Here is a 26,718-nt window from a genome sequence, read left to right on the forward strand (position 1 = left end):
TTCTTCTTTTTGTTTTTCTCTTTTGAACCCAGGCCCTGGCTTAGGCTAGGATATACCCTACCACTGAGCTATGTCCTTAGCACATGAAATCATCTTATTTCTTGATTTAAAAATCTATTCTCTGTCATTCTCCACTAGCACAAAAGTGTAATGAGGGCAGGATTATTTTTCATCTTTGTCACTGAAGTATCCTCAGGTTGGCTTACAATTATGAGTTCAATAAGTATTTGGCTAATTGAAATACTGAACAGAAGTTTAGAAAAGAGACTCTGAGACAATAGGAGGGATGACTTTCTCTCCGCTTAGGTTTACCAATACATTTTAGACTTCAGAAGATGGGATTATAATTATTTTCCTTATTAAGAGCAGTTATCTCAAAATCTATCCTGGATGATCTCGATCATCATCATCATCATCAAAAGTATCATTTATGGTTCCTTTAATCTGTGACATTATTATAATATTTTATATATACATATATATTCTCACATTTTCAGTGGTTAATTTTATAATAGAATAATAATAATAATATAGTACAATAAAACATAGTAATTATAACAAATATAGCAAAACTATAATAATAGCAGTAGTAATACAATAAAAATGTATTTTATCCCTTTATATTTGCCAGATGTAATCTCATTTATTCCTCACAATAACTTTATGAAGTAGATATTCTTTTAAAGATGTGGAATCAGATGTTTGGGAAGGTGAATTAACTGCTCAAAGCCATACAGCTGGTAAAGCAGAGATGGATCCAAAACCACGACTATCTTACTTTAAGCTCATGATTTTCCCATCTTGCTGTAGTGCTTCTGGAATATTTGCACAACACAGTGTTACCACAGCTCATTAAAAAGTCTCTAAGGACTGAGAAAGGCATTTGCCTTGAGAATGTTACTACCTACATTTTGAAATGGGGTAGAGGCAAAACTAAGATAGACAAGAAGTTAGTTGCCTAAGGAAAAAAATCAGGAAAAAAAAAAAGTACAAAAAATTTGTACTTTATCCCAAATTTCATGTATGGCTTCATTTGACTATTCTCTGTTAATGACTATTCTCTGAAGGCCTTGATGTGTACCTAAGTTGCTAGCCCTCATTCCTCCCCTGCCTATTAGAGAAGTGTTCTGGTGATGACAGGATGACTGTGACAGAACTAGGTGATCTCCCTCATCATCTGCATCCTGGTTTCAAGGGCTTTTACCTTTGATGTCAGATGGCTGCAGGTTGTCTCCAGTCAAAGAACACCAACCCACAGGAAAGAGGTCCCAGGAGTCAAAGCAGTACCAGGAATCAGGCTCATTACCACCCATCAAAAGTGACAAGCACTATGAGTCCTGAACCTCCCCTATAGTGGCTGGGCAAATTTAATAAGGGTTCTTCAGAGCTTCTAGATTCATTCCCATTTTTAAGAAGTTGTATAAAATTGATGGTGGCTCCTTGGAAAATCCTGATGGGAGCTCTCTCTACTCCATTTGGCATCTTCAAAAGGAACATGGGCCAAGAGGAGGCATTCAGCCAAAATCCTAAAGCAAGCTGTAGCATATCCCCATTATTCCCAGCAGACAGGATTTCAGCTGAGTCAACCAGCCTTCAGAAGTCATTCTTGTTGACACTATCATCAAGGTGCAGGTGGAGGTGGGCACTTGTCAGTCCAACCATTGTGGTGATGCAGGTGGATGTGGTGTTCCTGGGGTCCTGTGCTTCCAATTTCATGCTGATCTTGAACTTGTTGCTTGTGTGTAGGGCTACTTGAAGCAATGTACTGGTTCTGAGACTAAACATGTTTCTTTTAGGTTTTTTGTCCCAGGTAAAATGATCTAGAGGTGATCACCTGGTGGTTCATGGAAAGGTCCCAGAGACTCTAATGAGCTAAAACATATGCAATAAATCACAATTTCTTGAAATTTCCTTTGTAGTGGAGCAGTACAGAGCCCCTTTGGGCCATGCAAAAAACACTAGATGCTTGGGCCCAGAACAATGGAGTTGGCTGTCTATGAACAGAGAGCTCTGAAACCTGGGCCCCCAAATAAACTTTCCCTCCTTTAATTGTTCTTGCCAGGGTCTTTTAGTCACAAAACTGAAAAAGTTTCAATGCTTTGTCTTCTTGGCATTTTTCAGATGATTTACAAATTGTGGCATGTCTAGCTCCAGATGTTTCTTGATATTGGAATGCAGATTCTGGTGGGTGACCATATTTGTATTTTCTAACATCATTTCAGTTTATTATATTAGGCTGCATAGTCAATGAACTAAACACTGCTTAAGGAGTTGTGAGGTTTGGGATTTATCCCTGGATCCACCAATATCTTGCTCTGATTTCTAACAAGTCAGTTTCTCCGTACATTATTTTCTTCATCTTTTCAAGAATCTGTTTTTTGCATAGTACCACCAGCTATACAAAATGAGAAATAATTTTTCCTTAGCACAATGAAGAAATCTAGGAACAGGCAAGGGGAGCCATTCTGCTCACTCCCTTCCCTACTGCCATCCTCTGCTAGAGAGCCAGTAAGAACACCCTAAAGGGGGTGTATGGGTGGCTCTGGAGAGTGTCTGCAGGGCCTCACATTCACATTTGCTACAGTCTTTCAGACTCATTTGCAAAATTTGCCAGTTTACTGCTTTTTAGAGTATTACCTTCTTTACTTTTTGTTTGAACAGATTTGTCACCCAAGGAACTCTTCCCTATATATTTTACATTTTTTACCCTCAATCATCATTTTAAACACTAGAATTTAGTGGTAGGGGAATGGGCTGCTTACCATCTTCATACTTTTTTTAGAGCAAAGTCAAAGGGACTTTTTAAGAATGAAGAGTTGCCAGGTCTGGTGGCACATATATATTATCCCAGTGGCTTAGGAAGCTGAGGCAGAAGTATTGCAAGTTCAAAACCAGCCTCAGCAACTTAGCGACGCCCTAAGCAATTCTGCAAGACCCTGTTTCAAAATAAAATAACACAAAAAGGTCTGAGGATATGGATCACTGATAAAGTGCCTCTGGATTCAATACCCCATACCAAAAAGAAAAAAGAAAAGAATAAAGAATCATTACAACTCAAAAGCATTTAAAAAAAGCCCAAATAACCCAATTTTTTAAATTGGCAAAGAACTTGAATAGACATCTCTCCAAATAAAATATATAAATATCAACAGGTGTATGAAAAGATTCTCAGAATCCCTAATCAACAGGGAAATGCAGATTAAAACCTCAATGAGATATTGCCTTCTAGCCATCAGGATGACTATTATTTAAAAGCAAATAAACAGAAACTGCTGGGAATGTTGTAGAAAGTTGGAAAACTTGCACACTGTTAGTAGGAGTATAAAACAGTGGAGCCACTATGGAAAACCATATGGAGGTTTCTCAAAAAATTAACATAAAACTACCATAAGATCTAGCAATCACATTTATTTATTATGAATTGAAATCAGGATCTCAAAGAGATATCTACACTCCTATGTTTATTGCAGCATTATTAACAATAGCCAGAGTATGGAAATAACATAAATGTCCATCAACAGAATTAAAGATAAAGAAAATGTGGTATAAAAGGTCAGGGGTCTGGTGACCCCAAGAGAGGCCTGCCCCAGTGCCTCATGGAGAGGCACCCCATAGGGAGGCACCCCGCACTGGGTGTCCTTATTCACCAAAGCATGGTTCCACAGCTCAATATCAGGGTACATGCAGGCTTGACGCTGCCACCACCATCAAACTGAGACATCACCACTTCTGTCTAGGGACAACAATAAGAACCTGGTAAGACATCACCAAAGTCCCTATGGGCCTGGTTAAACCAGAGGTGCCTCTACTAGGGGTGCTAACAGTCATCCTGTTTCTGAGGTAACAGGGAGTCTTACATAGGGTTGCCTCTCTCTTGTTTCTCCTGCTAACAGCCAACTTCTTATGATTACCCTTTCACTAATCATATAATCTAATACCTCTGTATTCTCACATCTACCTCATAAACATTTCAGCCAACTCCCCAGCACCCCCTTCTACCATTAGAAACAGTAAACCATTATGCAAACCTATTGACTATACGGTAGAAGATAACTGAACTCTGTTTATAGGAACAAATATATAAATGTCAAAATAGAAGCTAATTGATCTATAACTGCATGTTGGGTACATTGGGTATTGTAATATTGATATTTCCCTTAAAGGTGAGGCATTGGTAACCTGCAGGGACACTATAAGATGATAGGGCAGAAACTGCAATATCTCAGATCTACACTGCAAGAATTCCTTGAGATAAAATAAACAATAAGCCAAATAAAAAACTCAATAGAAAGCATCACCACAGACTAGATCACTTGGAAGACAGGACCTCAGACAATAAGAACAAAATATACAATTTAAAAAATAAAGTTGACCTCACAGCAAAGATGTTAAGAAACCATGAACATAATATGCAAGAGCTATGAGATAATATCAAAAGACCAAATCTAAGATTTATCAGGATAGAGGAAGGCTCAAAGATTCAAACCAAAGGAATGCACAATCTCTTCAATGAAATAATATCAGAAAATTCCCAAGCATGAAGAATAAATTGAAAAATCAAATACTAGAGGCTTACAGACACCAAAAGTACAAAATTACAACAGATCTACACCAAGGCACAATATAATGAAAATGACTAGCATACAGAAAAATGATAGAATTTTAAAGGTCACAAGAGAGAGAAAGCAGGTTACATATAATGGAAGACCAATTCAGATCTCAGCAGATTTTTCAATCCAGACCCTCAAAGCCAGGCAATCCTGGAACAACATAAACCAAGCTCTGAAAGAAAATGGATGCCAACCAAGAATCTTACATGCAGTAAAATTAAGCTTCAGATTTAATGACAAAATAAAAACCTTCTATGACAAACAAAAGTTAAAAGAATTTACAGCAAGAAAGCCTGACAGAACATCCTCAGCAAAATTCTTCACAAGAAGGATATTAAAAACAACAATGAAACTCAGCAAACAAAAGAACTACACTAAAGGAAAAGCCAATCAAAGGAGAAACCAAGTCAAGTTAAATACCAAAAATAAACAAAAAGGACCAGGAATATGAGTCATGTCTAAAAAAATAACCCTAAATGTTAATGGCCTAAGCTTACCAATCAAAAGACAGAGACTCGTAGATTGGATTAATTTAAAAAAAGAGCCAACAATATGCTGCCTTCAAGAGACTCATCTCAGAGGAAAAGACATCCACAGACTTAAGGTGAAATGGTGGGAAAAAACATACCACTCACATGGACCATATAAACAAACAGGGGTTTCCATCCTCATATCAGATAAAGTAAACTTCAAGCCAAATTTAATCAAAAGAGATAAAGAAAGACATTTCATACTGCTAAGGGAACCATACATCAATAAGATATAACAATTATAAATATTTATGCCCCAAACAATGGAGATCTATGTTTATCAAACAAACTCTTCTCAAGTTCAAGAGTCAAATAGACCACAACATAATAATTTTGTGTGACTTTAACACACCTCATTCACCACTACATAGATTTTCCAAACAAAAGCTAAACAAACAAACTATAGAACTAAATAATACAATCAATAACTTAGACTTAACAGACATATATAGAATATTTCATCTGTCAATGAGCGAATATACTTTCTTCTCAGCACCACATCAATCCTTCTCTAAAATAGAGCATATACTATGCCACAAAGCAACTCTTAGCAAATAAAAAAAGTAGAGATACTACCCTATATTCTATCAGACCACAAGAAATAAAATTAGAAATTAATAATAAAATAAAAAATAAAAGCTACTTCATCATCTGTAGACTAAATAATATGCTATGAATGAACAATGGGTTGCAGAAAATATCAAGGAGGAGATTTTAAAATTCAGAGAGGTAAATGAGAACACTGATATAACATAATCTCTGAGATATTATAAAAGTAGTTCTAAGAGGAAAGTTCATTGCATGGAGTTCATTCCTTAAAAGAAGAAAAGGTCAACAAGTAAATGACTAACATTACATCTCAAAGCCCTAGAAAAAGAAGAACAAATCAACCCCCAAAGCAGTAGAAGACAGGAAATAATTAAATCAGAGCTGAAATCAATAAAATTGAAAGGAAAAAAAAGTTGAAAAAATTGACAAAACAAAATTGGTTCTTTGAAAAAAAATAAATAAAATTGATAAACCCTTAGTCATGCTAATGAAGAAAAGAGAGAAAACTCAGATCACTAACATACGTGATAAAAAATATCACGACAGACATTACTGAAATACAGAAGATAATCAGAAATTATTTTGAAAATTTGTACTCCAATAAAATAGAAAATACTGAAGGCATTGACAAACTTCTAGAGTCACATGACTTTCCCAAACTAAACTAGGATTTGTTTACACAAGCTAAACAAATCAATTTCAAGCAATAAAATAGAAGACACAATCAGAAGCCTACTAACCAAGAAAAGCCCAGGATCAGATGGATACACAGCTGAGGGAACCCAGTTTGGAGAGGCTGGAAAAAGCTTTGTGAATCTTGAAATGTTGGGGGACAGATGGTTCTCTGACCCCTCCCCAGTCCCACGTCCACTGATCCCTGGGTCCCGCCAGGTCGGGCATCAGCCAGGGCACCCAGGGATATTCTGCTCCCCAATTCCCAGTCTCCCAACCCTTCCCTAACCCCTAACTGGGTCCATCACTCCCTGCTACCCAGCAGACCATCCCATACTGGAAATTTCCCTATGAGAGGTGAGAGGCACACAGGTCCCATGCCCAGCCCTCAGAACCCTGGGAGAGAAAGGTGCCTGACCCCAATTCCAAATGGCAGGGGCAGGAGAGATCAAATTTGGAGACTAAATCAGAGACCATGAATTGAGGAGTCCATAGGCCACGTAAGGATCTAAGATCAGGCTCCTACATCTCACAAGGGGAACACAAAAGAGACTCCTGGGGTGCATTGTTCCAAAATTTTCCATATATATATATATCCTCTCACTTATCTGTTTTCTGGATTCTCTCTCTTTTTTACTGCTAACAGCCAACCTCTATGAATTCCTCTTTCTATAATATTTTTTACTTCTATCTTCTCCTTCCTCATAAACATCATATACTATACCACTTCCATTCTCTCTTTGTCCACCATTTGAAATTGTAAGCCCCTTTTGCATACTTACTGTTTATATTGTAGACAATAATTGAACACATCATTTGTGTCAAAACTGTAGACATCTTAATAGGAGCTATTTGGTTTAAGGCTATATATTTCTTGCATTAGGTGCTGTTAATATTGGTCTCTCCCTTAAAGGCAAGGTACTGGAAACCTTCAGGGACACTACAAGTCTACAGAGTAGAAACTGTACTGCCTCAGATCCACATGGCTAGATGGGAAGACACTCAAACAACATGAAAAAAACAAGGGAATAAAGTGCTCCAAACAAACCAAGATGTTCCAATAATAGAATCCATTGACAAAACAGTAGAAGAAATGTCAGAGAAGGAGTTCAGAATGTATTTAGTAAAACTGCTCCATGAATTAAATAATGATATAAGAGAGCAATTACAGGCATATATAAGCAGTAAAATGAGAAATGCATTTCAGGAGATGAAAGATCACTTCAGTAAAGAGTTAGAGATCCTGAAAAGAAATCAAGATGAAATCCTTGAAATGAAGGAATCAATAAACCAAATTAAAAATTCAATGGAAAGTATCACCAACAGATAAGACCATTTGGAATACAGAATCTCAAGCAATGAAGACAAAATATATAATCTTGAAAATAAAGTTGATCACACAGAGATGATAAATTGTGTAACATTCCCTCACCCAGACACAATGCAACTGCTAAAGCCAACAGAGTGGAGCACTGTGACTACTTCTGAGCTGATAAGAAGGATCCCCAAGGCAATGGCACCATGGCTGAGTTCAAACTGCTGCTCCAAAAGCAACTGAAAGGCAAACAAATGCAGAAAGAAATGTCTGAATTCCTCTGAGAGAGGATAAAAATTGAAGAAGAATATGCAAAGAACTTGGCTAAGCTCTCTCAGAACTACTTGACTGCACAGGAGGAAGGCTTCCTGGCAGAAGCGTGGTCCCTGGTGAAGAGCCCAGCAGATGAAGCAGAAGTTCATCTCAAGTTCTCCGCCAAGCTTCACAGCGAGGTAGAGAAGCCCCTAATGAACTTTCCTGAGAATTTCAATAAAGACATGAAAAAGTGTGACCACCATATCGCTGACCTCTGCTAGCAGCTCGCTAGCTGCTATGCACTAGTGGAGAAGGCCTGGAAAGCCCTCACAGAGCGGCAGAGAGACCTGAGATGAAGACGCAGCAGCTGGAGATCAAGCTGAGCAAAAAGACAAAGGAGGACATCAAGAAGGAACAGAGAAAGTCCACACAGGCTGGCGATAATCTCATGCACTGTGTGGACCTCTACATCCAGGCCCAGTCCAAGTGGTTTGAAGAGATGGTGACCACCACTTTGGAGCTGGAGCGGCTGGAGGTGGAGAGGGTGGAGATGATCCGGCAACATCTGTGTCAGCACACACAGCTGCGGCATGAGACAGACATGTTCAACCAAAGCACAGTCGAGCCTGTGGACCAACTGCTTCGAAAAGTGGACCCAGCCAAAGACAGAGAGCTGTGGGTCAGAGAGCACAATATGGGCAACATTCACCCTGTGGACATGGACATGCCTGTGCGGCCCAGGGTCCTGACCAGGAGAGGGGCTGGGGGTTCCGTGGAGAGGGGGTGGTGGCTCCCGCTGGGTGATGCTGCCCTCCCACCCACTCTCCTATCCACTGAGGAGACAGGAGAGAGCTGGCAATTCCAGAAGGGTGATCTGGATGGCCCAGCTGGGGAATCCCAAATATTCCCAGGCCAAGAAGACAAACCTGCAACCCTGCCAATGTCTCCAAGACTGAAGCCGCCCAACCCCATGCCGTGCTTGTTGTTCTGAGAACAAACTGAGGCTGGGACTTTGTGGTCCCTGCTGAGTTCCATAGGGGTGGCCATCACACACTTGTGCCCTTGGATGCCCCAAAGCCCATCCTCCGGCTGGTCCCTTTATCTCCGGGGCTTTGGAAGATGAGGGAAGGGCTGTTTCTGCCTCCAAGCCAACGTCAGGGTCAGAATCATGGATTGAAGGCGCCATCAGTTCAGCCTGCACCTAGAATCCTTTACGGCCCTCTCTCTATTTTTCATATTGTGTTCTGAGAGCCCAAATCTGGCTTTTCTTAGCCCCTTTTCATCCCCATGGGTCTTGGGAAGGCCTGTTTTCTGTCTTCCCAGACCAATCCTGTCTAGAGAGGTCAGGATGGAACTACCTCATTCAGCAAATTAGCCCCAAGTCGGAGCATTGATTCACGGTTCCTACCAGACCAGGCATCATCTCTGAAGTCTTTGGAAATTCCGATCCATCCATTCCTCAGCTGCTTTCTCAAGGCAGTCCCCACCCCGACTCTGCCAGCCCCGTCCAGTCTCACTAGAGGGAGCTTTCCAAAGTTCTCAGCCAGTGAGACCTCCTTCAGCTGTGTGCATGTCCAAAAGCTTTGAGAGATAGAGATGAACCAGAAACCAGATGGGGTCTGTCTACCATGGTGTCCTGTCCAACACTGGGCTACCCTGACCCCTGCTCTCCCAGGCTGCTCACCATGGGCTTAATAGAGCTAGGTCAGTCTCACATGGGAGACAGGTTAGGGCAAGTCTTTGTTATCCCCCATATGACTGCTTAGACATGAGAAGTCCCTTGTATGGGCATTGCAGACTTTCATGGCGATTGGAGTTTGTTGCTATCCAGGCAGGTCCTGCCACCTGGGCCTCCAGCTGCTCTGAACTTTCCAGAGCCCTGTGCCAAGCCCTCGCTTGGTGCCAGCACCTCCTTACCCTACGTCCATCTTCTCTGGAGAAGCCTGAGCCAAGTGTGACTTGGGAAGCTTTTCAGCACAACCACTGGGTTCAGCCCATCACTCCCTTTCTCTATTACAGAAAACATGATCTCTACCATCTTAGCCTAGAGAATTAGCCTGAGGGGGGTGAGAGAAAAAATTGACACAGTGACATAGGAACAGCTTCTAGCCAGAAACCCCTGCTCTGAGAGCCCATCTTTCTTCATCTTTCCCAGTGATAGCTTTAGGCTTGACCCTTCCATCTCCCATGAGGGCAGAATTCTATGAGCAAAATTCACTGATTTTTCCCTCAATTTTACATGCTAATAATGGATGTTAATCTTGAATCTTTCAGCATCTCTTCCATTGAATTAGAATTGTTTTCTCATAGTTTATATTAGAAAGATGTTCAATATTGCCGCAGTCTGGCTGTGCACAAATGCCGCAGTCTGGCTGGGCACACAATCACGAGCCACCACACAGCTTGTAGATTCAAACAGCAACTCTTTATTCCCGAACTCACACCAGCCGTCTACAATCACGTTCTGGGGAAATCCACGTTCTCTGCCCAAATCCACGTTCTCTGCCCAAATTCACCTCCACTGGGCTTCTATCTCCAAAATATACTGTCTGAATCCCGTGAGAACTCAAGGGGGAACTCAGGCAGCAGGATACGCCCTATTCCCAGCAGGAATAATCTTAAACCTTAAACCTGGAACCTAAACTGGGAACGCCCTAAACACGATTATCTTAAAACCGGGAACACCCTAATCTGCCTTGGTCCTTGAGCAAGGTCACCTACATTCAATGTCACTGCAACATGGGGTACGCTGGCAAGGAAATTGTCATACCTACTTGGCTAATGGCTCCCAGCATCTCCCCCCTTCTGATTAATTAAACAACAAGCAATGTGGCTTAAGGACCGTGCCTGGTAGGTTGTCCAATTCAACATATGGTTCTTACCCGTCATCGGAAAACTGACCTTTAGGCGTCAGCCTCCTGTCTTAGGTTGATACCACTGCAATTGAATCATACCCGTCACTGACTACCGGTCCAGCATACAGCCATACTTGTGGATAGGTCTATGCACCAGTGGGGGGGTGAGGTTCTTTGCCTCACCTCTGTTGGCCCCCAAATTTGGCCTTGGTGCCAGTGGGGGAGTGAGGTTAATGTGGCTTATGGACGGTGCCTGGTAGGTTGTCCAATTCAACATATGGTTCTTACCCGTCATCGGAAAACTGACCTTTAGGCGTCAGCCTCCTGTCTTAGGTTGATACCACTGCAATTGGATCATACCCGTCACTGACTACCAGTCCAGCATAAGCCATTGGCCCCCAAATTTTAGACCATCACTAGCAGAAGGGAGGAGGATACAGAAATGCCACGACACCAAGCCAATTGACGGCTCCTTGGGAAAAAATTGCATCACTGGTGACACCATCAGCAAAGATATGCCAGCACTACCACAATTAACATGGGGTGCGCTGGCAAGGAAATAAAAATTATATCACTGGTTAATCACTGTTGCAGATGTAAGAATGGCCAAGCTGGAGCTCTGGATATCAGCTGTTATGGATTTGAGTCAAATCATCTTCTTTTTGATCTGTAGAAATTGCTTTGGTTAGTCTCTCTGGAATCCAAATCGGTTGCTGTTCTCCCTGTGGAAAAACACAAACAGAACCCTGACTCCAGACAATCACTGGGTCAGGACCTTTCCATTGTCCTGTTAGAATATCTTTCCAAAGTACCTTAGGCTTATGTACATTTTTTGGATACACATGTCTTTCCGCAGCACTAAGTCCTGATGAATCCAAATTTTAAAAGTTTAGAGTAAAAAGGGTTATTTTAAGTTTATCTATGGGGGATATATACCCCTTTCCAATTCCCTCTTTTTGCTTTAATAAGTATGTCTGTATCTAATAGTTTTCTTAGCTTTTTGCATTTTCTATCTGTGTAATACCTTACTTGACATTTTCAACCATTTTCTATCTTATTTCTATCTTCTAGTTTTTTTTTTCCCTAAGGTTTGTATTTTTACCCTTAGTTGCTTATTTTCCTCCTAGTTTTTTTTTTTTTTTTCCTATTTTGTGGGTTTAAAATTCTTGTCTTCCTACATCTTTTCTATCTTTTTACATCTTCTTTATCTTTTTTCTTTTTAACTTTCTATACTTCTGTCTTTAAAGTTTTTCACTTTAAATTTTTAATCTTTATCTAAATATCTTTTATCCTATTATCTTCCCATTTTTTAAGTAATGCCTTTACGATTAACTAGGCTTCGAATAATGCAATAAAGCAATCTTTTTTCTGCCATGAAGGTATCTCGACCACCTTCAATTTAACCTTTTAAAGCCTTTTAAAGTACATCTATACTGTACTTTTAAATGTACTTTTTCACCACCTACAACTTCACTCTTTTAAACGAGGCTTAGATTTTGTTTAAATCGCTTCAGTGTTAGTTTACATGGCTGCCCTTCAACCAAAGGCCTTTTTTTTTTTTAACTCCATTGAGAAGCTTTGTCTCAATCTGCCATGTACAAATATCTTTTTCTTCTTTCTTCTTTTCTCAAGCTTTTAAAGTAAGTCTAGTTTCCTCAAAATCTTTTTAAATGGCATTTTACACCTTTTTACTTTACCACACACAGATTATCTCATCTAGAAACATTTCTTTTTCCTTTAACCTTTTATATTAAAATATATTTCCACATCTTGAATCTTTTTCTCTTTTTTAACCGTTAACCCTTTTTATAAATTCACATTTTGAAACAACTCTTATAAAATTTCTGATTTAGACAAATTACTCCACTTTAATAAGATGAAAGACTTTCATGTTTTTTATGATACTATAATACTATAATTGAAACCCAACTGAAAATTTTTCTACTCTTTGTATATAAATTACACATAATAGAATCTTAACTCTTAGTAACCTTGTTTTAGCAAAGACACAGACACAAAGCAATATTAAACATTTTTCCATTTACCAATTTATGAAAACACACATAATGTTTAAATATATTACCTTATGGAACTTAATAAGTAAAGAGTACTTGATTTCATATTTAGTGGTTGATATTTTAACACTTTAGCATTGTAAATTAATCAGATATCTGTAAAAACCAAGATCTTAGACAAGTGTAGTAAACAGAACTAGCCATCTCTTTCTTGAAGAAAACTCCTTCTACAGGATACCATGATGGTCCCATTGATATACTTAATAACTCGTCTTTAAAAAGCCATGGGCTACATTTTTGTATTGTATCAACATATGTCCTAACTGTTCTTGGTCTTACTGGGGTGCCTCTTTCCTCTAACAATTTTTCTTCCTCGGAGGCGAACAACTTCAAACCTTGAGTCAACCATTTCCCCCAGTTTGCCTGAGAAAGTTCTAGGAACAGGCAACTTGAAATAAAAACAAAATAAATCAAAACGATAACACATTGTTTTTTGAAATGTTCACCCATTCTTTCTCTCTTCCTCAAGGGTGAGAAATTTCACTTACCTCTAAGCTTCAGAAGTTCCCCGTACGGGCCACCAAATGCCGCAGTCTGGCTGGGCACAAATGCCGCAGTCTGGCTGGGCACACAATCACGAGCCACCACACAGCTTGTAGATTCAAACAGCAACTCTTTATTCCCGAACTCACACCAGCCGTCTACAATCACGTTCTGGGGAAATCCACGTTCTCTGCCCAAATCCACGTTCTCTGCCCAAATTCACCTCCACTGGGCTTCTATCTCCAAAATATACTGTCTGAATCCCGTGAGAACTCAAGGGGAACTCAGGCAGCAGGATACGCCCTATTCCCAGCAGGAATAATCTTAAACCTTAAATCTGGAACCTAAACTGGGAACGCCCTAAACACGATTATCTTAAAACCGGGAACACCCTAATCTGCCTTGGTCCTTGAGCAAGGTCACCTACATTCAATGTCGCTGCAACATGTCAGCAACATGGGGTACGCTGGCAAGGAAATTGTCATACCTACTTGGCTAATGGCTCCCAGCACAATATACTAAAGCAAACCAGAAAAAAAGAGTCTCCCTTAATTTAAAAAAAAAAAATTATTAAGAGAGAAGATTTTGTTATGTGCTCTTACTACAAAAAAAAAAATAATGTCCACAAAGAACCATTAATATCAGAAGAAATTACTAAAATAAAACGTATTGATTTGTACAAAAGACTGATAAAACTATATTGATGAGTTACACAGAAATAAATTGTCCAGATCAAAATAATCTCAGTATTTTAATCACATGACAAAATTGCAAATATTTTAATCATTCTCTATAGAAAACTGAAGGTCAGTTTTACCATAATTAAATCATTTTATATTATTTTAAATAATGAAGGGTAAAAGTTTAGTAAATGCTAAAATGAAATCCTAACTCCATTAAATATGAAATTTGTAACCTGAGACAAATGATCTTCTGTCTTGGAATTTCAATTTCTTTTTCTACAGAATCAATAAAACAATAATACCCACTTCTGTAGTTAAAATATACAAATGGTGATAATAACAGATGCTCAACATCTCTAATCCTTGAGGAAACAGAAATTAAAACCTCAAGCATTAAAAATGATCATGTTTTCAAATCACCTAGTACAATACTAACATAAAGTAAATGTTTAATATGTGTAGATAAATTTTATAACCATAATTAGTAAAAGCAAAATGGGTCGGATTCTTCCTAAAAATTACTTGTTTGGATCTAAAGATAGTATCTTCAGTTTCTAGACACATTCTTAGATCTGGATATTCGATCTTATTAATAATAGAAGTTTAATAATACTTTTATGAATTTTAATATTAAAAATACTAACTTACAGTTGAAAAATATTCTAAAATATCATGGTAGAGAATTGAGTTAATCTTTCAATAAAAATAGTACATGTGAATTCTAAAATAGCTTACAATAGCTAAAATAGCCTACGCAGATAACTGAAATTGCCTTTTCTTTACTGTTTGAATTGAGTCCTTTTTGGTGTTATCCTGCACAGTCTTCCCATTTGATTCCCAACCTTTTGGCTTCCTTTAGTCTGTTCCACTAACTGTTTCATGTACAGATTTTGTTAAATGGACTTTTGTATGTATTTTGAATTTAACCAAAACTAGAAAAAGTCTGTGAAAAACATTCATTCTAGTTAAAACTTAGGACTCTAGGCACAGCTGCCTCTCGACTACCTTACCTATACATAGATCTGGTAGGATGGGATGAGGTTATGTCCTTTCAGTTTGAGCTAATAAAATGTTTTTTATCCAGGGAAGAATTTCTGAAATTCCAGATTTTAGTAATGCTTCATAGTTTTCCATGTCACAGAATACTAAATGGAAGAGTCAGGATTTGAACCCATGTCTGCATGATACGAGTGTTCATAATCAATGTATCCCAGCTAGCTTTATACCAGCTGAAGAAAACTGGAGAAAGTTAAATCAAAAAATAATTTTCAGGAGCCCTGTCCCCTCCTTTGCCCACTATAGAGTACTATCAGTATTCCCTCCTGTCTTCTCTCCCTTTGCAACCTAGGACAGATAAGAACCGGAACACAGAACACCCCTCCCTCAACCCACTCATCTTAGCATCTTTTTCAGCATCTACCAGAATGAAGTTTTTAAGCAAAATTGGCAATAAACTGGATACAGCACCACATGAGATCTTGATCCCTGAGAAGAATATAGTCCAGAAGTAGTAGGTTTAAACAGCAAAGTGAATTGGAGTAAAGGGAGACAATTTGGAGTGACTACAGAGGGGAACTATGAGCAGAATATTAACATATGGCAGATCTCTTACTGGAAGGATAATTACATGATCAAGGCAGATATTAAAATTATGATGTTGTCAATAAGGACCAAGTATTTCACAAGGCAAAGGACTAAAACTTTGTAAGTTTTAGGACAGAATAAGACCTAAAAGTTTAAGACATGGAAAAATTTTGCCAAGATGTACTTCCTTGTATGTTAAGAATTTTTCAGAGTAATGCCCAGTCTCATGGTGATTTTTTAAATATATTTTTATTTTTAATCAACATAGTAATTGTACATATTTATGGGGTACATTGTGACCTTTAAATACATTTATACAATGTGTAATGGTACAACCTGAGTAATTAGCATATATATCACCTTAGAAATTTATTATTCTCATAATTTTGTCATAGACTAAATTCAAGGGGCTTGTCACAAATGAACAAAATGTTAATTTAAGTAAATTCCTTGAGATATTTATTCAGTCATAATTATGTTACATGCATGTGTGAATATGGCATAATGAATCCCCTTATTATGTATGATTATAATGCACCAATAAAAAAGAATATTATTTATTTAATGCTCTTTTAGAAACTGTTGATGTAGGCCAAGCATATTGGTGCATGCCTGTAATCCTAAGCAACTCAGCATGCTGAGACAGGCAGATCTCAAGTTCCTGGCAGCCCTCTTTAGCAACTTAGTGAGACCCTTCTAAAAATTTTACCACTGAGCTATATCCCCTGGGAATCAGTACCTCAAGTGATAAAGTGCCCCTGGGTTCAATTCCCAGTACTGCAAAAAGTAAAGAAAAGAAAAAAAACTGTTCATATTTAAATAGACTATGAAGTACAAAACAAAGATATACTTTTAAAATATTTATTAGTTCTGTGCTAATCATTAAGCAAAATTAGTAAATGAATAAAACTCAATGTATAATAGACCCTGAAATCAATAAAGAGGTTATGAAATTTTTTAAAGAAACAATTTGTTGGTTTTTATGAAAATATTATGGATGGTAAATAAATTACAAATTATTAATATTAACACTAATTTCTCCAATTCAAAACACACTAGAAAATAAGAAAACTGACTGTGAACTTCATACTTAGCACATTATTATTCAAATATAATTTTGAAAATATTTTTTATGTCAGATGTAGTCTCTTCCTAAAAGAATTTACTATGTTTAAAAAATATAAGATTCTATGTTTCAAGTGGTATATTAACTTACCAATGAAATTGACTGATGTACATGGTAGGAAATGCACATCCATAAAGAACTAAAATGTCTAAGTATTATAAAATCTAGTACAGCTTCTATTATAGTTTTGCAATGTATATAGACATAAATTTTATGAATAATTTTTAAATACCTTTATAGCCCTCTAATTTTATGATTTTTGTCAGTGAACAAAGTAGTTACTCATAAAATATTTAAAAAACGCTTTAGGTTCACCATGTCACAGGATATAAATCCACCATCATTTTTAAAATAGGAAACACATATTGAGCAAGTACACATGGAAATTGTAAAAGGCACTTTTTATTCCTATAAAAATAAGGAGTATAATTGTTTTATAAGACATTATATTTTACTAATCTGTTAATTATTATCAATGTTAATAATTATAATTAAAATTTTAAATTTGTTATTATTTTAAAATTTTTTACTCATTTAATTTTAACAAAATGACTGTTTTAACTGATGTTAATAAGGAATTAAAATTATAATAACTTTCTCTTCTTCTAAAAAAAATCTAGTCATTCATTTGGCACACATTTGTTAGCAATCTACTATATGAAAGAGGAATTCATTTGCACTTACCTTGGTGAAATAAGCTTAACTTCCAATTGAATCTAAGTCTGCAGAAGAAAGCATAAGTCTCTAATACTTAACCACTGCTTGCTCTGGCAGGTTTATTGTTAAAGGAAATCATGTCTCCTTTTTCCATACTTATTCCCTTATATGTTTGATTTTGGCCTGAGGACCTACACAAGAGGAACACTGGGAGACCTACTGATTACCCTCTAGGGTATAGAAATTTTTTTAGTGAGTCCTAAGAAAGCACAGTATGGGTACAATCTGTGGCTGCCTAGAAGTGTGCTTCTGTCACCATTAGAGTTCGTAAGGAATATTCCAACCCTAACAAGCTTTACTCTATCCATTGTGTAAGCTTTTTTGAGAACTAATGTTCCCAGTGAGAATAGCTACAATTTGGCATGATTAATTTTCCTCTTAGAATGATAAATTTCAAAAGGTAAGTTATAAAGTTGGACAATGGGAAGAGACTCACATATTCTGTAACTGCTGTGCATCCCCCTCTCTTCCTTTTCTGATCTTTTGGGAGCTGCCATCTGGTTGTTGATTTTTAGGGTGAAATAAACATAATGGCACTGTGGCTGTTTCCACAATTTCAGTCTGTAGGATAAGGATTGATGATTATGGCCAAACCTAGAAATGGACATTTGAAAAAATGCAAAAAGAATGCAAATTAATTTAAAGAACTTTTCTTTAGCTCTCCCTCTTTTTTATCCTTCAAGTAGGCTATCAATATTTGAGGGGTCACAGAGCCTATACATAAAGCCACAAAGCTTATGAACTATACAACTCCAGAAAGCACCACTCACCCAGACTGCAGTAGGAAAGTCTTTTTCCAGAGTGGTTGGGTGCACAACCTGCCCAAACTGCACACTGCAGTCCAACAGCAACTAAAAGAGAGGCAAAAAGATCCCTGATGAAAGGCCGCGATTTCTATTTGACCTATTTTTGTCTGAGGTTTTAAGAACTGGTCCTAGACCATCCCAAAATGGCTTCCACCAACCACTATCAGAAGCAATTCCACTCACCTCATTTTTCTCTTAGTGCCACTTTTATTAAGAAAATAACTAGAGGATAAAGCTGAATTAGGTAACACATCCAACTAGGTATGCTGGTCAGAGTTGGAAAATACAGCACATATCAAAATATGGTTCCCAAATCATTATTTTCATGGGGATTTATGGACCTGATGTAATAAGTACTGCTATACAAAATAGTTTCAGTAATACCATTATAGTATCATACAGAATCCTTTCAGTATTCTGAAATGCAAGCAGTTCTAATATCCCTAAAAATCCTCTGTTCTCTGCCTATTAAACTAACCACTGACAACCAAAAGTCTTTTTGTTATCTCTATAGTTTAACCTTTTTCAAATGTTATGTAGTTGAAACTATATAGTAGGTTGCCTTTTTTGTATTAGCTTCTTGCATTTAATAATATGTATTTAAATGTCCTCCATGTTCTTTCATGGCTTGATACTTCATTTCTTTCTAGTGCTAAATAAAAATCCATTTGTCTGGATATACTATAATTTATATCCACTCATCTACAAATGGCATCTTGATTACATCCAAGTATTATCAATTATAAATACAATGGCCATAAATGTCCATATTCAGTTGTTTGTGAAGACAAAGTTTTCAGTTAATTTGGGTAAATACTGATAAACACAATTGATTATAGTGTATTTAACTTTATAAGAAACTATCCAACTATCTTCCAAAATGGTTATTTCATTTTATACTTCCACCAGCAATGAATGAGAATTGCTGTTACTCCATAACCTCACCAGAATTTGGTATTTGGGATTTTGTCCATTCTACTAGGTATGCAAGGGTATCTAATTGTTCTTTTAATTTGAAATATCCTAATATTATACAGAATCTTTTCACTTGTTTATTTGTCATCTGTATATCTTTTTTGGTGAGATGTACATTTAGGTCTTTTGCCCATTTTTTTAATCAAGTTGTTCTTTCTTACTATAAGTTTTAGAGTTTTGTATATTTTGGGTAACAGTCTTTTATTACATGTGTCTTTTGCAAATATTTTATCTCATTATATAGCTTGTCTTCTCATTATCTTGACATTGCCTTATTATAATGAAGTCATGATTGTCAATTGTTTCTTTCAAGGCTCATGTTTGGTATTATATCTTATGACTATAGTCAAGGTCTTCAAGGTTTTCTCCTATATTAATATCTACAAGTTTTGTTGTTTTGTGTTTTACTTATGGATTTAGATCCAATTTAAATTTAATTTTGTGAAGGGTGTAGGATCTGTGCCTAGATTCATTTTTTGCATGTCAGTGCCAAATTGTTCTAATAACAATTATTGGGGAAAAAATTTTATTGTAATGTCTTTGCTCTTTTGACAGAAATGGTTGACTTTATTTTGGTGGTCTGTGTCTGGATTCATTGATTTATATGTCTTTTCTTTCCCCAATATCACAGTCTTAATTACTGCACTTTATGGTAAGTCTTGAAGTTGGGTTTTATCAGTCCTTCAACTTTGTTCTCCTTTAATATTGTTCTGGCTATTCTGAATCTTTTGTCTGTCTCTAAAATGCTAGAATTGTTTTCCTGATATCCACTAAATAATTTACTGGGATTTGGATAGGTATTGTGTCAAATCTATACATCAAATTGGGAAGAACTGATGTCTTGACAATTTTGAGTCTTCCTGTTCATGAACATGGAATATCACCCCATTTATTTACTTTTTTAATACCTTTTATCAGAATTATGCAAGTTTTCTCATGAACTTTTATTAGATTTTTATACCTAGGTATTTCATTTGGGTTATGAGTTGTTAATATCAATGATATTTTAATTTTAAATTCTACTATTGATTGCCAGCATTAAAAAAATGGGCTTTTTTATATTAAACTTTCATCCTATAACTTTTATATAATCATTTATGTGTTTCAAGAATTTCTTTATTTATCTTTCAGATTTTGCTACATAAATAATTATGTGATCCATTTAAAAGCATTAGTTTATTTCTCCTCAATCTGTATAATTTTATTCCCTTTATCCATATTATTGCATTGGCTAGGACTTATAGTATGATGTTGAAAAGTAGTGGTAAGAGGGTATCCTGCCTTTCTGATCTTAGCAAGAAAGTTTCAGGTTTCTCAATATTAAATACAAAATTAGCTATCAGTTTTCCATGGATTTTTTAATCAATTTGTAGTACTTCCACTAGATTCCTAGTTTGCTAAGAGTTTTATCATGAATGGTGGATGTTAGATTTTGTCACACCACTCATGCATTGACTGATTTAATCATATGATTCATTATATGATTATGTGACCTCACTTTCCTGACGCATCTAAGAAGAGTTATTTTTCAGACTGTTCAGCTTTTTACTTGTTGTTAGAATGTGGCAGTAATGCAAAACCAGAAGCTGAAAACCTAGACATTTTTAAAATATTTTGAAGACTGAATGAAGATGTTGGAGCAGATCTGGGCATCAATCCCTGATCTCCCCATAACACAGAAACAGGGCAATAAAAGGACAGCTGATCAGAGAGGTGGGTGATAAAATAAATGCTCTAGGACCAAATATTCGACAGTCTTAGACCTGGAGAAACTTGAAGTTTGGTTATTAGAGCAGAAAACAAGGACAGAGTTCCTCAACCGGGAATCCAGACCAGGGTAAGAGAAGGAGAGAGGGGCAACAGAGACAGAGGGAGAGGAAAAGCATGTAAGCTCACTCCATTAACAACATCTGGAAAGAAAAGCAACTAAATTAAAATGTGACAGGAGCAAGAGGATCCTTGAAGGGAATCAAGCAGCTTAACCCAGATGGTAGACAGAAGGCCATGCTGGGCATGACAGCCATTTTGTGGAGCCCACAGCTTCTCAGTGCCCTAGAAGAAATTAAATTAGCATAGCATCTCCTCACCTTCAGATAGCAACAAATAAAACCAGAGGGAGTACCATTACAGTGGGCTGTCTCAATAGTCTGCCTAGAAGGAACTTGTAGAGGGAACTCTACTAGTCAAAAGTTGGTGAAACCTCCTCTCCCTCGCTGGGAATGAGGGGAGTGAGGTGGAGCAGGCCCATTCCAGGAAGTGCTAGCCTAACCCAGCCCTCCAGAGAGCCTTCACAGGAGCCTAGTCAGAGAAGAAGTAGATACCCATGATTTGCAGGGGCCAGTGGTGGTAAGTAACAGTTCAGAACCAGACAGCGAGGCAGTTTCCATTCCAGGCAGTGGAAGGGGATGGTGCATGAGACTTGCAGCAAAAACTGACAGGAACTCTGACTCAGGCAGAATGCTGTCACTGTCCCACTCAGCAGAGGTGACCAGTGCATGCAGTTCACAATCTTGGAGAGTGAAAGTTAGAATCCAGGTGAACTAGATGAGTCTCTATCAAGCAGAACAGTTATGTATCACAAACCACACACACAGAATCCACAAACACAGGTCCCATGTTTTCAGAGAGCCACAAGCCTCTATGCCACTTGGAAGAGGCTCGGTGGAGGGGAGTGGGTGAGGGGTGACCTGTAGCATATAGAGCAATAGCCCAGAGCCCTATGTCCTGAACTCCTGAACACAATAGAAACAGCCAGCAGACCGCACTGTGCCCTCTCAGAATCCAGCCTCAGGCCCTTGGGCTTACAAACAAGAACCAGCTGGTGGGAAGTCCATAGCAACTATGGGGTAGTTCCTGAACCCCAGCAATTCTGGGGGAATCCAAACCAAAGACTGATGGACATCTAAAAGTTCCAAATCTTGATGAAATCCAAACCCAGATTCAATAAGGATTTTCTTCACCTTGGCACAGTTTACTATAAGTACCTCTAATATCAACTTTGATATACATATACATATATGTATGTGTGTCTTTCTCTATATAATCTTCTCTCTTCTTTTGCCCAATGTTTCTCTTCTGCCCTTTTCATTCCCTAAATTGCATTATAGCAATTTTATTATATTTAATAACTAAATTTTTAACCTATTCCAGAACTTTGCTACAAGTTTGTCCCTGGATTAAAACTATGGAGAAGAGCATCAACAAGTTTTTAGATTTTCATAAGGTTGAATATTATGTGACTTTGCTCTGAAGTGATTGTAGTAAATAAGGTTCAGTGTCTTCTAAGTGGTGCTGATACTGGGTACAGCAGAGGACACACAGAGAATGAAACAATAAAAATGTGAATATCCACTTAGCCTAGACTCTTAAGAGAAAGAAATTCACTAAATAGTACCTTGAATTAAAAAAAAAAAAGCAATAATCATCCCATGCTTTCAGACATTCACCAGGCTCTATGCTACTATGAAAAGGACCCTTTGAAGGGTAGTGGGTGTGTGGTCACCTATAAAAGACAGACATATAAACAGAATTAAAAGGCAAGAGAAAGAATCACCCAAACAGCCCACACTTCAATAACCGACCCAAATGTTACCTCAGTGAAAGAAGTGCTGGAGAAGAATTTAGAAAATCCATAGTTAAAATGTTCAATGAATCCATATGCAACAAAATGAAACTGAATCCCTTTCTCTCGCCATGCACAAAAGTGAATTCAAAATGGATCAAGGAGCTTGATATCAAATCAGAGACACGCCGTCTGATAGAAGAAAAAGTTGGCTACGATCTACATACTGTGGGGTCGGGCTCCAAATTCCTCAATAGGACACCCATAGCACAAAACTTAATAACTAGAATCAACAATTGGGACTTACTCAAACTAAAAAGTTTTTTCTCAGCAAAAGAAACAATAAGAGAGATAAATAGGGAGCCTACATCCTGGGAACAAATATTTACTCCTCACACTTCAGATAAAGCCCTAATATCCAGAATATACAAAGAACTCAAAAAACTAAACAATAAGATAACAAATAACCCAATCAACAAATGGGCCAAGGACCTGAACAGACACTTCTCAGAGGGGGACATACAATCAATCAACAAGTACATGAAAAAATGCTCACCATCTCTAGCAGTCAGAGAAATGCAAATCAAAACCACCCTAAGATACCATCTCACTCCAGTAAGATTGGCAGCCATTATGAAGTCAAACAACAAGTGCTGGCAAGGATGTGGGGAAAAGGGTACACTTGTACATTGCTGGTGGGACTGCAAATTGGTGTGGCCAATTTGGAAAGCAGTATGGAGATTTCTTGGAAAGCTGGGAATGGAACCACCATTTGACCCAGCTATTCCCCTTCTCAGTCTATTCCCTAAAGACCTAAAAAGAGCATGCTACAGGGACACTGCTACATCGATGTTCATAGCAGCACAATTCACAATAGCAAGACTGTGGAACCAACCTAGATGCCCTTCAATAGATGAATGGATAAAAAAAATGTGGCATTTATACACAATGGAGTATTACTCTGCATTAAAAAATGACAAAATCATAGAATTTGCAGGAAATGGATGGCATTAGAGCAGATTATGCTAAGTGAAGCTAGCCAATCCCTAAAAAACAAATGCCAAATGTCTTCTTTGATATAAGGAGTGTAACTAAGAACAGAGTAGGGACGAAGAGCATGAGAAGAATATTAACATTAAACTGGGATGAGAGGTGGGAGGGAAAGGGAGAGAGAAGGGAAATTGCATGGAAATGGAAGGAGACCCTCAGGGTTATACAAAATTTCATACAAGAGGAAGTGAGGGGAAAGGGGAAAATAATACAAGGGGGAGAAATGAATGACAGTAGAGGGGGTAGAGAGAGAAGAGGGGAGGGGAGGGGAGGGGGGATAGTAGAGGATAGGAAAGGCAGCAGAATACAACAGACACTAGTATGGCAATATGTAAATCAATGGATGTGTAACTGATGTGATTATGCAATTTGTATACGGGGTAAAAATGGGAGTTCATAACCCACTTGAATCAAAGTGTGAAATATGATATATCAAGAACTATGTAATGTTTTGAACAACCAACAATAAAAAATTTTTAAAAAAAAGAAAAAAAAATGTTCAATGAACTGAAAGAAGAAATAAAATAATGTTTTTAAATAGATTACATGTTTATTTATGTAGAAAGATCTGAAAAAATAAACAAAGAGCAATTAGGCAAAAAAAAGAAAAGAAAATGCATAAAAATAGAAAAGCAAGAAGTCAAATTATCACTCTCTGCAGATGATATGATCCTATATTTAGATCAGAAAAACTCCATCAGAAAATTACTAGAGCTAATTAGCAAATTAGCCAAGTAGCAGGTTACAAAATTAACACACAAAAATCAATAGTTTTCCTATATGACAGTAATGAATCTGCTGAGAAAGAAATCAGGAAACTATTTCATTCACAACAGCTTAAAAAGTAAAATAAAATAACTAGAAGTAAATCTAGCCAAGCAGTTGAAAGACCTCTACATTGTAAACTATAGAACACTGAAGAAAAAACAGGAAAAGACTCAAAAAAATGGAAAGCCCTCCCATGTTTAGGGATATGCAGAATAAATATTGTTAAAATGGCCATACTCCATCTATGTATGATATTTCAAAATATATTCTACTACCATGTGTAACTAAAAATAATAAATAAAAAATTTTTAAGCCACCATACTACCAAAAGCAATATACAGATTCAATGCAATCACCATCAACATACCAATGGCATTCTTCACAGAACTAGAAAAAATAGTCCTAAAATTTATTTGGAAGAGTAACAGACCCAGAATGGCCAAAACCATCTACACCCCCTACCAAAAAAAAATGCTGAAGGCATCATCTTATCTGACTTCAAATTATATTACAGAGCTATAGTAACAAAAATTGCATGGTACTGACAAAAAAAAAAAAAAAAAAACAGAAGCATAGACCAACAAACTAGACCAGAAGACAAAGAGATAAGCCCACATACCTAGAATTATCTGACCCTTGACAAGTTGACAAAAACATACACTGGAGAAGAGACAGTTTTTTTAACAAACAATTCTGGGAAAGCTGGTTATCCATAGGTATAATGAGACTAGATACTTATCTCACCCTACCTGATAATCAATCAAAATACAAATATATACATATATATATATACACATATACATATGTGTGTGCATGTGTGTGTATATATATACACATATATGTGTGTATGTGTGTGTGTGTATATATATATATAGAGAGAGAGAGAGAGAGAGACAGAGACAGAGAGACAGATACAGATATAGATAATCAGAACAAACAGCCTCACTTTAAAAAATTGTAACAGGGCTTGGGTTGTAGCTCAGTGGTAGAGCACTTGCCTAGCATATGTGAGGCACTGGGTTCAATCCTCAGCACCACATTAGATAGATAGATGGATAGATAGATGGATAGATAGATAGATAGATAGATAAAAAGATAAAATTAAGTTATCATGTCCATCTATGACTAAAAATATTTTTTTAAAATTGCAACAGTGGTACCTGGTAAGAATTAAATAAAATGACATATGTAAGAATTTGTCACAGTGCCTGGCATGAGATGAATTATTGATAAGTATCTCTTTCCTTCCCTTCCAAATCAAGTGATTAAACTATTTAGTTTCATGTTTAAAAACTCAAGCTCTTGTCTCAGATTGTACTGAATTCAGGTATTGGACTTGCCTTTATTTAGATGTGAGTCCTTGAGCAAATTAAGTACTTTACCTAAGCTTCAATGGCTTAGGTATAAGCCATATAAAATTAAAATAGTAGTTGAAAACTAACTAATTGTATTGCTGTGGAAATTAATGTGCTTATTCATAATTACTCATCTCTTTGCCTGGAACATAACAGGCTTTCAATAAATTTTAACTGTTAATGTTTGTATGGCAAAGTAAGGTCACTATGGCATAGATACACTTTTTGATCCATGAAATGAATTAAAAAACAAGTAAACAAGAGTAGGTTTTCCTTTAATTAAAGAAAGTAACTCAGAATTCCATGCCAGATAGGGAGTCAACAGATGGAGTAAAATCTTTGGTCCAATGTGAGAAAAGATGTATCAGGTGTTTGAAATAAATTCATCAAAGAATGGGTCCTTGGAGTAATAATGTCCATCAGCAGAGGGAATCTCAGCAGAGATTTCCCCCTTCAGGGGAGTTGACTTTAACCCAGCAATAGTTTCACCAGGGACAAAGAGAAAATCCAGACTTTTATTGTTATAACTGCTGGGGTGGGAGGGAGACTATGTCTTCTCCAACTGGAAAAATATTTCCCCAAATGTATTCAAAGGGCAAGCACAGGGGACAGAACTCTGAGATCCAGGGGAATGAAGAGAAAGGGAAGGCTTATCTGCAGACATTGTTTCCCATTTCCAGTCGGTCCCTGAACCAACTCCTACAACAAAGGGCAGATGTTCATATTTCACGAATGTGGAACCCAGAAA

At 37.2% G+C, this 26,718-nt stretch overlaps 1 pseudogene; it reads left to right on the forward strand.

Annotated features, from left to right (window-relative positions):
- Window positions 1–3,778: 3,778 nt before the first annotated feature.
- On the forward strand, window positions 3,779–8,922 carry LOC114087899 (growth arrest-specific protein 7 pseudogene; annotated as a pseudogene).
- Window positions 8,923–26,718: the final 17,796 nt, after the last annotated feature.

This window comes from Marmota flaviventris, chromosome 2 (assembly GCF_047511675.1).
Source record: "Marmota flaviventris isolate mMarFla1 chromosome 2, mMarFla1.hap1, whole genome shotgun sequence".
NCBI lineage: Eukaryota > Metazoa > Chordata > Mammalia > Rodentia > Sciuridae > Marmota > Marmota flaviventris.